At 37.9% G+C, this 15354-nt stretch overlaps 1 long non-coding RNA gene and 1 pseudogene across 2 annotated transcripts in view; both read right to left on the reverse strand.

The window, feature by feature from the left end:
* LOC149050895 (G protein-coupled receptor GRL101-like) overlaps positions 1 to 15354 on the reverse strand; it is a 227358-nt pseudogene that overhangs the window by 8538 nt on the left and 203466 nt on the right. The window lies entirely within an intron of this gene.
* Positions 1633 to 2848, reverse strand: LOC149050897 (uncharacterized). Its single transcript, XR_016184154.1, has 3 exons — positions 2787 to 2848; positions 2298 to 2369; positions 1633 to 1705 (listed from the first exon to the last, which is right to left on the reverse strand). It is a non-coding gene; the product is annotated as an uncharacterized LOC149050897 (long non-coding RNA).

The raw sequence follows: 15354 nt of genomic DNA on the forward strand, positions 1-15354 counted from the left end.
TGTTGAATTGCAAATCACGGATATGTTCTTGGCCAGTTTTCTTTTAATTTAAACGTTGAATGTTATATCAGAGGTCGGTACTTAGAGTACCTTTTGAGTGAGTGTCCAAAAGCAAGAGCCGGTCGGGAGTAATCACAATAGCCAATCAAAGCAAAGGGAGGCTAAGGAACCAGTGTACATTAAAAGTACAAACAATTCAAGCACAAAGCCTCACGCGCCGGAAAATGCGAGTTATAAAGTGACGTTTGGATTTTGGTTTGGTGCCCGATTGGTTGATAGGGTGGCACAGGTTTTTAGATTGATCAGAGAGGGAATAAAGTAAAACGAGAGCAATCTTCGATTTATTTTGGCAATTTATTAAATCAACTGAATGAATTTGTCTTTGACCTCAATAGCTCCAGAATTATCGAATTCAAAAGCAATTCTTAGAAAGGCCCCCTAAACAACTTCATCTTCGTACTTTACATTGGGTATCTTTTGAGATGTGCTGCATATGTTTTCGTTTTCTTTTTTTTTTTATCCCCAAAATTCATCATTCCATCAGTCGATCAATCGACTATAAATTAACAAGAGAGGATAATCCTCCTTTACAATTATTCAGTCATTCAAACCATTTTTCACTACTCACAATGTCTTTAGCTTGGTTAGGCTAGCAAATACCGTTGGCGGTAAATCTCTTATTTGGTTTTTTGATAAAAGCCTGCAACAGTTAAACACACACTACCTTTAACTGCAAAGCAGAACTGGTTTCCCGTAGATAATGATGGCAACCGATAAGATCCAAATAACGATATGCTTACATATCTGTGTAATATAAATATGCCTGTTTTGCATTCATTCAGTGAGACACGTTTTAATGAACAGTTTTAATTAGATCAATTCGAAGGACATTTGGAGTGATAACATTTAATGAAAACTCGATTTTAAGTTCAAAACCTCTATTTTTGTGTATGTGCGTTGAAATTCAGACAGAAACGCGGAAAGTTTTGCCGCTCGACAAATTTTAGAGAGAAAATTTATTTTCTCGTCGTGCTTTTAATTTTCTTTTATTTGTTTTTCTTGTTGACTTACAGTTTTTTGATATTTGCCAGATTGCTGAAGATTTCTTGAGGGAGATCCTCGATTTCATTATTAGACAGATCCCTGAAAGTTTCAAGGTAAAATGCATTAGTCTTTCAAAAAAAAATAACGCCATCCGAAATGTAAATCCTACAAAAAGTGAAATAGTGGGAAAACACTCCGAATTCTTTCGCTGCGTTTCACGGGCACTTGTAGCATGCTATGTTGCTGTAACATGATTATAATTATGATGAAAGTGCACCAAGCTACTGTGGAAAGTTTTCATGCTTTTTACTCAAGTAACACCAACTGATGGGAGAGAAATGATGTAGAGTAGTGCAACCCAATACTAATGAGGAGCGCCCACTGGTCAGAACCCGAGACCAGTGAATTTCGACGCTATAATCTTTCGGTAAACCTGCCTTTTATGATGTACAATCGTCTTAGGATTGCCATGTTGCAATTGATTGTGACATGGTCACTTGCACTTTTATCATCTCTGATATAAGGAACAGAAAATCAATAAAGAGCCAACACTTTTATAAACACATTGTATTGTGTTGACTAAACTCACAGGTCGTTCAGTTCAGTCAAATCTTTGAAAACTTGTTTGTGCGGCGTTTCAATTCTGTTGTCTTGCAGCCATCTGAATAAAAGTTGGAATGATGCGACACTCCTTTTTATTTAGTTAAATTTGTAATTGCATCGTCTAATTTGGGTGTGTTTCCAATACTTAATATATTAGTATTACATAATACTGATCAACATCTTGACCTTTTTTTAAGTTGATTTTTGATAGCTTTCGATAATTTTTGAAGCTGGCAACCTCGTTTTCCTATGGTGTTTCGTTTGTGCAACACTGCTGTTATTAATTGATTTAGTGTTTGGAACAACCATCTTGTGCATTAACTCGCTCATTCATCCAATAAGAATGCATATAAATGCAAATGAGCCTTTCTGACCTTCGCCACAAGTTCACTATCAATAGAAGTTTTGATCAAAAGTGGAGCGAGGATGGCTTATTTGCATAATTCAAATGAGTTAGAATCACGCCCGCCATTATGAAAGAAGACTTCATCGTAGCGTATGGCCATCTTTGGCGATACACTTTCATGCTTTCCCTCCTTACTCAAAAACATATAATTCTCCACCTTCATTGCAGAGGTTCCGCTTGTTTTAAAAAATAATTTTAGCTACTATATATTGAAAGTATTGAAAGTTTCCTTTCCTAAACTTACAGGCGCGTCAATGCTGTTAAACCGTCAAACAAACCCTTCTGTATCTTTTCCAGGTTGTTGTTGTTGAGTTGTCTGTATAAGCAGAAGAGTTAAAAAAAGTGCTACAATTACTCTAATTTGAATCAGTTGAAATAAAATTATTTGAACCGATTGCCTGCCTAAAGCTTATAATTTAGGAATTAACAAGTACTCAGTGAACTCGAAAGTAGTTCAACTTCAGTTCATTCGACTTCAATACCACCCTTGTTTAAATTTTACTGCATGACACATTTGGCTTGGCCTTTGGAGCACCTGATGGCTTCTTGTCTCTCCTAAGATTTAGTCATTCATCTTTTCAATCAGTCACTGATTGTGGGCGTTTGCAATCGGTTTATATGCTATGCAGATATTTAAGGTTCAAGGATCTGCTTGATGAAAATGGATTATCTGCATTAAAATGTGTGTTGTGCCACTTGTCAATAGTTCATATAGAGGACCACTTTCACTTACAGCCACTGCAGCTTCACTGATTGGGAAAACAAATCGTCAGGGAACTTCTTGATCTTGTTACCGTCTAAAAACCTATGCGTGTTGAAAACTTTGTCTTACCATTAAATGGGGAGGTATTTAAATCCCGTTCTCTTTGACTAAGGCACTGGTCTAAGAAGGAACCAGCTTACGAGAACCAAGAACTCTTCCCTACATTTGCAAAAGGTTGCATACTGGCTACGCGCATTAAAATAAAACACGTTAACCAGAGAAAAGGGGGGGGGGGGGGTAGAAATGGGATTTACAGAACGAGTAGCACCGACAATTAAACTGAAAGGATTCTTTAATGAGTATATTTACTTTTGTTAACTCTGTCCATCCACAAACAATCCCTTCTCTTGGTTGACTTCGCCCTCTATAAGCTCGAGCACTGTCTTACGAGTTAAATATTTTTTTGTTTAATTTAATTTTTTTGTCTTATTTTAAGGTTTGACGTATAGCTTTTTAATTAGCTGCGTCAATCAGAGAATAGTAACCTGCAACAGTATATTGAGAGAGAAACCTTTCCCTGCTAAGGTTATGCGTCAAACCTTAAAATGAGACAAAAAAATTAAATTAAACAAAAAAATATTTAACTCGTAAGACAGTGCTGACTTCGCCCTCTATAAGCTCGAGCACTGTCTTACAAGTTAAAAATTTTTCTCTGATTGACGCAGTTGATTAAAAAGCTAGCTACTTATGAATGTATCAAAACGCGTAGTGATAGACTCTATCAATTACAATAAATAAGAATCGATGGTATCGAATATGGACCTATGAATGTGTTACTTACAGCTTAGTCAACTCGGTGTTTTTATTGAAGACTCCTGGCGGTAGCTCCTCTATCTGGTTGGTATCCAAGCCCCTGTAAGAATATTTTTTCTGGATTTGAATTTAAAGTCTTTTGTCTGGTGATCTGTTGCTGTTAAGCAATTTGATATATTCCTCTCTTGGATTTACATTTTCTATGTGCCGTTTCCTTGTCATAATCTTTACATGTTTATATAAAATAGTGATATAAATAAGTGGATTAGCTTATCACATGATTTCGAGTGCAATTTGGTATAAATCAACACGAGTAAATGTTTCAAAGGCTAGCCAAAAATAAATGGGTCTCCAGGTTCCGTTTAAATTTGTTCAAACATCTTGAAGGAGTAATGGTCCTTAAATGTAAAGAGTGCCTTAGAGACTAGGCAGCTGCTCGGCCGCTTGCCTTCACGTTGCTGCCGGGGTGTTCGGGGTGTTTCTCCAGGAAGTTGCTTCGAACTTCTAAACTCTCTGTTGTGACACATCGAACGTTTGCTTACTTTCTCGGTTAGGTATAGCTTAGTTGCAGTAACCAGTACACTAAGGCTGTCACGCTCGTAATATTCCGCTTACTTCTTACGAACTGTCGCGATTTTTATTTTCAGGACCTAGTTTTGTACTCTTCAATCCTTTTTTTTTTTGCTTCATTGCGTGTTTTCATTCTTTCACTTTCTCCAGCATTTTTTTTCTTGTGCTCCCGCGACTTTTCTGTCAATCAATTTAATCCCAACTTTCTTCCTTCAATCTCAACCAAAATTGCACGTAACGAATTTCAATTGCCACTTTATTATAGCTATTTTGGAATCACAGAATTCAGTCGCTCAAAGACAGGATTTTTATTCTGAAAAAAAATCTTACTGATCCAGTTATGAGCTGGTTTGCAAAAAGTTGCAAAAGTTGTCTTTCATTTTCTTGTTACCAGAGTTGTCGAGCTCTTGCCCCAAGAGCTTGCCTTAAACTTTTAAAACCTCTCTCAAGAACCATTTCGCGTTTTTATTTTATCCCTGTTAGGTATCCGTCGACAGCAGTAATCATTACACGAAAGTTATCATTCTCGTAATCTCCTTCTGTCTTTCATATGAAATGTAGCGTCAAACTCCTCGAGAAGGCCGTTACTCTGGGGCTCCGGTTCATACTTTCGTATCTATTTTTGGAAGCCAGACTTTTAGTCAATTGTTTTCCCTTTTTTGGGGTATATTTGCTTTTAGTTGCAAGAGTTGTCTTTCATTTTCTTCTAATTTTGTTCGTTTCTTAAACCAAGCCTTGAAATAGAATTGGTAGTTATTTTTTTTATAAAATTTCCCAGAAGCTGGAAAAAAAAATGGTGCAATTTCGTAAATAAATCGCACCGATAAGAGCCAACCAGATTGCAAGGATAAAAAAGCACTTAACTCCCCGGGGACCAAAGATATGAAAAAAAAAAGCTTGCTTGGAAAAATTTAAAGGAAAAGTTAAAATCCTGTTAAGTTAAAGAAGATCGATATACAAGCTTCTTGACTTACAGAATCTTTAGCTTCTCTAATGGAGTAAATAAATCAGCACGCAACTTCTTAATCTTGTTTTTGCTAAGCCATCTACAAAACAAGTGTTTATTAATTATCAGTTTAATAAATAATCACAGTTATAGAACAAGCTACGGCAACCTTAAGATATTATATCAGGAAAATTAGCGTTTTCATTCAAACTGATAGAGCGTGAAGACGAAACGCTATAAACAGTTTATTACGGAAGCCGAAAAGGGACAATCTAAAAATTAATATTGTGCAAATCCGAAAAAATATTCAGAATCAATATCTCATAGGCAAATCGCTTTTAAAAGTTTGTCAAATCGAAAAAGCAATTTCAAATCCTGGTTTAATTCATAAATCCACAAATAAATTTCAAGAAAGTCGAAAGTAGTCTACAACCCAAGAATCTCTCCTTAGTCCAAAAATTTCGCAAATCGAGAAAAATGTTTTGTCACTAGACATTTGTGCTCGGCCGTGGGCACAAATAACATTAACATCATTAACTGAAAGAAGAAGTGAGGAGGGAGAAAAGGCTTTGCCAACCATGTCATTATCGCAGTACACTACAAGTAAAAGCGAAGAACGAAGAGGCTTTGGCAAGCCGCACAATGGATTGAAATGGAAAGGCAAAAACACAACAGCGGATTCAAAAAAGACTGTAGACAATAGGGTTGTGATAGATCAAGGCATGATAAGCGAAGATGAAGACTGCAAACTGGTTGTACAGATGGGAAGTAAAGAGGCTTTAAATGTTAAGAAAGACGAGGAGGCCGCAAAACTATGCAAGGATGCTGTTAAGAAGCATTCCGATCGTGATCAATTTTCCATGTAGAGAAGAATTACATTCCATTATACCCAGATCAGAAGGTGGTAGACAAAATGCCATGCAGTCAAAATAACTTCACACTTGCTAGATACAAGCAGGAACTAACATAACGGTACTCTAATGTTGATCTGTACGTTTGTAAAGAAGCAGACTTCAAGGCAGACGGGGAGATGAATGATCGCGGACTTCGTACAGGAAAAGCCTTTAATTGACGTACCCTCAGACGATGACAGCATATTTAATCGATCAGTGTTTGATATTGCACACCCTTCACATGCAGGTGACTTTCACGTTTCTCCCTCTGAAACCGGTTCATCGATCACCAAACTGCAAGTTACATCCAATGCTATTAATACTTCCACATAACTAGATGAGCGCATGGTCAACAATAATAACAGGAAAACAGTGTCCAACCTTCTTTGCCCTCTTCTTTAGTGATGAAATTGCAGTAAATGCTGATTTATGAACTGAAAATGCGCAAAGGTTCTATTTTTGGGGTTTATGAAAACCTCTCCAGCCATTGAAATTCCAGATTTATCAGATGAGGAAATATCAAGTATGCCTGAACCCAACAAGGCTCTCTTACTCCTTTCTGACATGCTGAGGCCTTTAATAGCCAAACTTTAATCACAGATGAGAATGAATGCGAAAAGGGGTAAATTGTTTCTTGACTTGATTCATTCTTTAGCGGGATTCTTCACTCCAAAATCTGGATTCTGGATTTCAATGCCCTGTAGACCGGATTCCACAAGCAAAAATTGCTAGATTCTGAAATCCGGGTTACCTCATATGAGGCAAAATCGTGGGGCTCATCATCAATCTCCTTTGCAATTTCTGCCTCGTTATAAATTTCTCTCCGATCAAGCACATTCTCTTTGTCATCTGCTGATAAAGTTAATCTACAATGATCAAATCCATGAGTGTGAGGCAGGTAGTAGAGTTTATCTGGAATACCAGGCACTGTGCAATGCTGTCTTATGAAATGGCTGTTCCATTCATGTTTCACTTTATCAAGTTCAAATTGCAGAATGTTGGAAAACACAAACCAGACCCATCCATGTGCAAGTGGGTTACTTAAAGTAAGCTTTCTTTCAATCACGAGTGCCTTAGAAAATCTATGACCCACACAGTGAAGCCTCTTTCACTATGTGACCACCAATTTTGGATGTGCTGATTGGCATGTAAAAATGGACAACGATATGCAACCGTTTTACCGGATAAAAGGCACTGTAAGGCAGCCAGACCACAATCTGTTTGCAATAACATTGGTTGCAGTCTGCTTTTTTCCACTGCATTGAGGAAAAACTGGCTTGAATCACGGGACAATTGTTACTTTTAGATACTTTGAGCCACAATATTTTCCTGGAAAATCCATTCACATATAGCCATGTATAGGTAAGCCGTAAGGCTTCAGTTTGTCGTATCCGTTTACATGTCAAGCTGTGTTTGGACCTCGTGAGATGAATGATCGACAAAGAAGCTTCCTGGCCTTTCGAAGGGTAGATGCCTGTAAATCAAGCTCTTGTAAACCATGACCATGTCTCAAGGGACAGCAACACTGTAGCTTGTTCCACATCGCACGATATCCAAAAAGTGATGAAGGGCCTTCGATTTCACGTTTAATCATCTCTCAAACTTCGTGCTCTGAATGGAACTCATTTCTTCTTCTCAACCCATACTCACGCAGTCCTCTCTTTAGAGTCCTCAAGTTCATAGAAATACCGTGGTTTTTGTCTAAAACTGAACAATAGTATCATAACGAAATCCTCTTTCAAAGCAATGTTTAATGGCAAATCTCTCATCTGACGAACCGTGCGACACATTTTTCTGTTCATCCCTTTCATTTTCCACATCAACGGTAAATTATTTGCCACATTCGTGGCAGAACATCGCAGTGCACTTGGTACAGTCATAATAATAATAATAATAATAATAATAATAATAATAATGCTGTATTAGTATTTTCCTACGTTTGACTTGGCAATAGCAGGAACATGTGCTCTAATCAGTATCTTACGTTTGTTTGGGCATTCTCCCAGATGTTGCATTGGTTAGTAGAGAACCCAGTGATTCATTCTAGTGTTTCTCTTCTTGCAGCAAATGGAAGCCTTAGACCCGAGAACATGGCTTGATAGCTTTTCCTGCATCTCCGTTTCATTTTGTCATGTATTTGCGTCATTTATTGACTGAAACGAAGAGAGCTTCTCTCCTGGATTCAGCAGGTCATAGCATTGCCTGTTTTAACCAGTTAGGTGGCGAGCCGTCTCCTACTGAACCTCTTTTGTGAAGAATATTATTGCCGGTACGCAGCGTTTGCTGGCGCGTCACACAGCCAAGAAGGAGCCTATCACAGCCTTTTAGTTAGAACAGTCAGTTGCCTGCAAGGCGGACTCGATGGCCTCTTTGTATAATTTTCGTTCGGTTGTTATATGCTTGCTGGCTTTTGCTGCCTTTCGCAGACTTGATGAGCTCCCCAAGCTTTTTCGATCCGATGTTAAAATCGAAAATGACATGTGGGGCTCATCACTCCTGCCGCAAATGCTGGCTTGCCAGACCGGCTTTTTAAGCTTCATGGCCGCTGGGCTAGTGAAGTGGCTACGAACGGGAATGTGCAAGATTCTTTATCTTCACGACGTTTTTTCGGTTTCTAAGGCTTATAGGTATCTAGTTTTTTCGTGCGTACCGCTTTTTAATTTATTCTGTTATCCATTTAGTTGGTCTTGTCCGGGGGACCGTTGTATATGGTATTGTGCAAGTGGATGTACGGGAGGTTTTTCATCCAGCTGTTGTTCCACGATCCCATGTCAGTTAGCTTGTGATTTAGATGTTTGGAGCTAAGTGTTACATAGATTTTTTTTCAAACCTATATAATACTTTTTTATGATACGTTATGTATCCTGTAGTCTATTCGGAGAATAAACCGAGCGCTGGGCTTGAAGCGAGCTGCACCCAAGGGTATTGTGTGTTCTTTTGTTGGGTCAAATCGAGATTTAGAGGAGAGCGGGACAAAGTACTGACTACTGACGCGATTTTGCGAAAAAAAACCAAGCTGTTTTTTTTTAAAAGATAGAATAATTTTACTCCGCAATTCGATGGTTTTTGTGCTAAAAGTTACAAAAAAAATTGATGTCCGCAGAGAAGACGCACATCACATCAATAACGACGAAAACGAATGCAAAGGTGTGGGAGACAAGGTAGCATAAGGTGCAAAGTTCTTACTCGAGATGGCTACGTCAATTTGCTTTTCATTATCAAAAGTTCTAAAGGATACATAGTTATAGTTGCCATTTTCAACTTCATTAGTTTTCCAAAATAATCTAGCGACTTTTGCGGGTAAACGAAAACTGAGAACACAGATATTAGCATTTTCACAATGTTCACGCAACGCTGTAATTAATTTCTACAACTTTTAAAATCAAATCTTACTTAGGGCGCTGGCTTACATTTTTTGTGTGCATCGATCGTTTTCAAAATCATCGAAATCTGAATTCTGATCTTTGCTAAAAGACAAAATTGTCAGCTAGCAAGAATTTTCATTATGGGTGATTTTTGACTTATTTGAAAGTGAAAATAAATGGAAATAATATATTAGCATAAGCCACTCAGTTAACATTGTAATAAGCCAGGTGATTATTTCTTATTCCTTTTAAAATCGTGAATTTGACATGGAGACAGATGTTTTTGCGTAAACTGCAGTTTGCGGCCAGTTATCGGTATATTTCCATTATGTTGCGAAAAGATGATTTATTACTAAGAAAATGACTCTACCTCATAAAAATTGATTCCGTGCAGGAATTTCTTGGAAATAACTCTCCTTTATACTTTACCCATTTAACACTCTCCTTTTAGGCTAAATCCATGTTGAATTCCCGATTAAGAGAATAGTTTTTAATTTGTAATTTAGCACGTTCGACACCTCTTTTTCTTAGCGGTGACTTAGGGTGTAAATATGTAGTACTTTTCATCTTCTGCTCTCTTCTGTGTAGCTCTTTTAGGGGCAGTACCTTGGGTACGCCCTTTCTTCTCCGAATTTTTTGTTTATTCTGCTGTTATGCAACAGCCTTCAGGGACTATTTTCTCTTAAGATATCTTTTCAAGTATGATTTTAATTCTGTCAGTAAGCTTATTATAACATTTTTATTGTCAATCTTGTTTTTTGTTTTGCAAATGACTTATTAGACAACTTCTTAATATTTTTAATATGCTTAACGGTCCACGGATGTGTATAAAAATTTGCTCAAAGATTAGACCGGATAACATGCGTGATTAAATAGTTATAGAAGGTTGAGGTACCTAGTGCGACCCGAATCCCAAGAAGAAGAATAAAACGATATTTAGGTAAGCGTTTAACCCGCAGCAAACACTTCCGACACTCTTTCGCGTCATGATCTCCGGTTATCTTATAGCCTACGTGTAGCCGTACCCCCCTCCCCCCCAGGCGAAAGGGAAGCGATGGAATGTCTACGCAAACCTAAGACTAATCGTGTTCCGTGGCGCCACACTAATTAATGCAAAATACTGTCATTTGATAATACTTTTTGCGAAGTAGCACGTGCTAGTGTGAAGGTTATCGAGATAAAAGACAATACTGAACTGAATTCTTTTTCTGTTTTTCGGGTAAATTTGCAATTCAGCGTCCGATTTCAAATATGTATTTTATTTTAAGGATATGGGAAATGATTATAGAGTAAGAAGAGGACGATGTTCGATGTAGGAAATGATTATAGAGTAAGAAGAGGACGATGTTCGGTTAGCATCGCGCTTAGAAAATTAGATTTCAACGTCCATGCGGTTTCTGCTTGCGTTTGTAAACAGTGCCACGGTCGACGAAGATGGATCATTTGCTGCAGAGTCTCAAGGTTTTTATAGATTTCTTTAAAAGATAGTTGCGCTGCAAGCGTGAAGAAAGAGCGAGTCTTTTCTCAGTCGAAAGAATCACTGCAAGAAACAACTAACATTAGTTTCAGTGACAAAACGTACAGCAGCCGGACACGGTCTTAATTGCTTCGGATCACATTTAGTATCTGGGCAACCGAGCTCGATATCGATTTGTCGTACTCGATTACCATTCCTGCTCGATAAGCAAACGACGTTTGATAATCGAGCTCGATAACTACAAGTCGAGCTCGATCGCTAATCGAGTACGATTACTAATCGAGCTCGATTAGTTATCGAGCTCGATTAGTTATCGAGCTCGACAAAATTCGTTTATCGAGCTCGGTTACAGTACTGACGAGAAAGACCTTATGGAGTGCGATGGAGTGTGCAAAAAAACCTCGATACCGACGGCGAAATGCTTCATAAGTTTTTTAGGAGATTCAGAGACAGGATTCATAGAGAGGATATGAAGTAAGTGGGGAGAATATTGAAAATAAATTTTCCCACGCTGCCGTTTTTGTTTAAGCGATTCTCTTCCCTAAGATCAGGACACCCTTTTTTTCGCTCGTGTGCGTTCCGGCTTTCTCTACGACAACTGGCATTTAGATATTACTTTGAACTTTTACTGTAACTTTTTAGAGGGTAATTAAAGGAAGGAAAAGACACGCATATGAAGCGGTAAAAAAAACTGAATATCGTCGCACCTTTTTTCTGACTAATAACAGCGTCATCTATCGACACAACAACATTCGTATCGCACTCTAGTTTTAAAATGTTACTATTTTTTCTCCCTAAGAAAGGATTACGACTGAATCACCAATATTTTGAACTTTTCAATCAAGTTTTATTTTTGAACACTGTGATTGTTGTGCGTTAAATACTTCCAAGATCAAAGCCCCGACCACACTTTCGCAGGTGCTTTGAAAAACTTTATTTTTCTCTCACAATCCAAAAAGAGCTTTGCCTCTATCTATGAAAATGAATAAACTGGTTTTTTTCTTTTTTTTTTTGCATTATCATAATTGTCATCTACGGCAAAAAAAAAAAAAGAAATGCAGCTAGATGATGTGTATAGTAAAGCCCTTATCATCCCGTCAAAAAAAGTGTTACAAGAAAAATCAACATCGGGGAATTCGAAAAGGTCGGTTTTCATAATGAGTTAAAATTCAAGTTGAAATCGCATATTTTAAAAATACGTCGTTTCGTTAGAAAATCTTTCCGGACCAGTGTGGTCAGTAGACCTAACCTATGTAAAACCTATTCAACATAGTCATGGACAGAGCTTAATTGTTTATTTACCTGTCTCTCCCAAAAACTGAAAGTAAAAACCGTAGCGTATTTACAAAACCGGATTATCAACTAGATATTGATTGGCTACAACGGCCAAAAAGTTCTGCATGGATTGCTGAGCGGTTCCCGCTCTCCACCGACGCCACATTTGCTCGTCGAGGTAGGACTGCAACTCTTCCCTCCTTATCCTCCGGCGTGTTTTCTGGCCCAATTTTAAACTGTTCCAGCAGGATTCGATTTCTTGGGTGTCAACCCCATAGTGACTGGGTCAACGAAGTTGAGTCGGTGGACAATCATTTGATGTGCACTTATGTTGTTAATTCTTTGGTCCGTCTGCCGGTAGGAGGCCAAGTCATCCGAGTGCACTTCGGTTCCAGGGAGAACACACCTTGAAATGATGGTATGGAGGGTGGCCATATCTCGTCTTTTCACTTCATCGAAGTAGCTTTTTGCAGATAAATGTTGTGTCGTAACAATCCCAAAAACCCATGTGTACCTTTGTGCACGTCTTCCCCAGTTGTTCTGAAATAATGAAAAAATATATATATTTCAGATGGATGATTTTTGTCCCATTGATATTTTGCTTTAGGCTTTATCCCAGCTATGGGTAATTATCATTCACCTGTATGAAATAATTTTGATATTAAAGCGCCCTGAGTGCTTTTTGTTGTCACATTCCCACCTACTTCGGCTTGCGAACCACATGTTCCAGAAAATTAAGGAACAGTAAGGTTATGAAAATATTTATATTTCAAAAATATTGAAATGATTGGAGGCGAACATTTGCCTAGTATATACTATATCAGTAATATAATATGGCACAAAAAGGTGATTTTTTTAAACTCATTTATTCCTGCTATAAATGGTTGCCATAATTTTTGTGTGCCAATAGTGGGCAAGTTGCTCGGAGGCGATTAGCAAAGGATGTTCAAAGTTTGAGTGCAGGCCGAGTGCAGGCGATCTACGACGCTATTTCCCGTGTTAGTATATACTTGAAAAAATAGTGATTTTTAGCTTTGATTAGTGGTTGAATTTACTCTCGTCGCATCTTACACCAGTCCAAAGGGCGTGATTGGCCTGTCCTGAAGGTTTCTTGGGTAGCCATCCTGTAAGCGCCTACTAATTTTCTTATCAAGCTTGTATTTAAATCCAGGTACCTGGAAATTCGTCGCTGGGAGTCCTCAGCAGAGAAGAAATAAACCTTCTGCAGGAGTTTGCCAAGTGGCACTCTGGGGAACTCCTCGAAAAAACTGTTTGATCTCACACTTCTTCTTTTTATGCATCCTCAGCAGCGCCTGTACAGTATTGTTAAGGAAAGACCCTTTATCGTTTTTGAACAAATTAAAATGGCCGGTTTAAGCATTCTTCTCCACTGAATATACAGACGCGTATAGATGCGACTTTTATGGTGGATGCTCTTGCTTCTAGAAGTTTTGAATTAACATCAAAGAGGTCTTCTACATCGAATGGGAAAAGTGCGCTCTAAAACACCTTAAGTACGTCGATAATTATTATTGTAACCCACGGTACTTTTAGTGTTGTTTTGAGGTTTTTTTTTCTTAAGTCGGTGTATTTATCACGTAGCAGTCAAGTGAAAATCCAAATTGTGCTATGAACACTTGCAACTTATATGACAGTTTTATGTAGCGGCATGCAGACGCATGTAAAAGTTGTTACTATATAAGTTGAAAAGGAGATAGATTAAAGGACGTTTGTGCCAATGCACACGCCCAATGAAAGAGGGACTAAAGCAAGTAATCGATAGCAAGTTCCCTTATAGGTTATCTCCGAAAAGCGCCTTTTCCCCGTTGTTGTTCTTCAATTAAATACGAAATACATTTATGTCAGCCCCGCGCGTTAAGATGGTAGCTGCGTTAAAAAAAAAAAATTTAAAAAAAAAAAGATGACGTTTATTTAAAATTGACCGTGCCCACTAAAAAGGAGAAGTTGCAATATTTGTGCGCACAAACTAAAAATAATTCATTATAATTGAAATGGAAATGCGAATTTTGGGCATATACTCAGTTCTTTAAGCGGAGAGGAATTGTACAAAATAATTACTTTACTATCTCGTGCGGTAAAAAAACGATACCTTCGTTCACAATTTAAAGCCTGCCATCTTTGGATAACGCCTTCATTTTAATCTCTTCAACAGGCCAAGGTGATTACCGAATTAGTCCCATTTTAAGTGTGGGTTGGATTTTTATGGAGTTTAAACGATGACGCGTTAACTTCGTGCCGTTGCAACAGTGTTCGGCAACCGGCCTACCGGCGTTGACTGAGGTTGAACTTTCAAAAAGAAATAATAAATGAACAACAGTAATAAAAAGATGTACCAAATAGTGGAGGGTTCCAATGGGGTGATGGCTGGTAAGTTTAAAGGATAAAATTGTGGCCACTTTACGGCTAACGGTTAGGTTTTTTTCCCTTACGGTGGTTACCAAAAGTATTTTTACTATTAAAGTTTTTGACGACTACCGTTTAAAACTTTATCGTGAGGCCTTGCTCTAAAGCTGCATACTGACGTAAGGACTTATTATTTTCTTCTCCTTGTTGGAGTCTAGTCAGCTAGCAATAGCGAGAAACGGGTCTAAATTTCGATGATTTTGTGAGTTTCTTATTTTGTAATTGACTACATCACACTTATGCGAAGTATCTTTTTTTCACACGGTTGTTTAGAACAAATGAATAAAACCCCTTAGGGTGACCTCATCGTTAACAAAAGCAATTAAATTATTGCTAAGCGCGAGGTAAAACAGCCTATTGTTTAAACTTGCGACTTCCTCATCAGTGCCTTTTGTAAGGTAAGTGTGACTTTTTTTTCATCCTTTGTTATAATGGAGAAGTATGTTTGCCGTCGTCATAACAGACCAGAAACAAAGGGGGTAAGTTTCTAAAGAAACTCTGGTGCTGCGTCAGTGGGGGTAACCAGGTGATTTGATAATATTAACTAAGTTGAAATTGTAAATTGGCCACCTAAAAAGTTCAAAAGCTGACGTTTCGAGCCTTAGCTCTTCATCAGACTAATGAAGGGCTAACGCTCGAAACGTCAGCTTTTGAACTCTTTACGGTGGCCAATTTATAATTTCAACTTAGTTGATATTACCAGAAACAGAACAGTTTGTAATTACATTGATAACGACGATTACTAACAATTTAGGTTTATTCATAAAAACATTGGGTTGTTATGTACTCCCATGTAGGATAGAAGATATATTTGTATCTGGTGTAAATATTATCT

This window comes from Pocillopora damicornis, chromosome 2 (genome assembly GCF_964200805.1).
Source record: "Pocillopora damicornis chromosome 2, jaPocDami1.2, whole genome shotgun sequence".
Lineage (NCBI taxonomy): Eukaryota > Metazoa > Cnidaria > Anthozoa > Scleractinia > Pocilloporidae > Pocillopora > Pocillopora damicornis.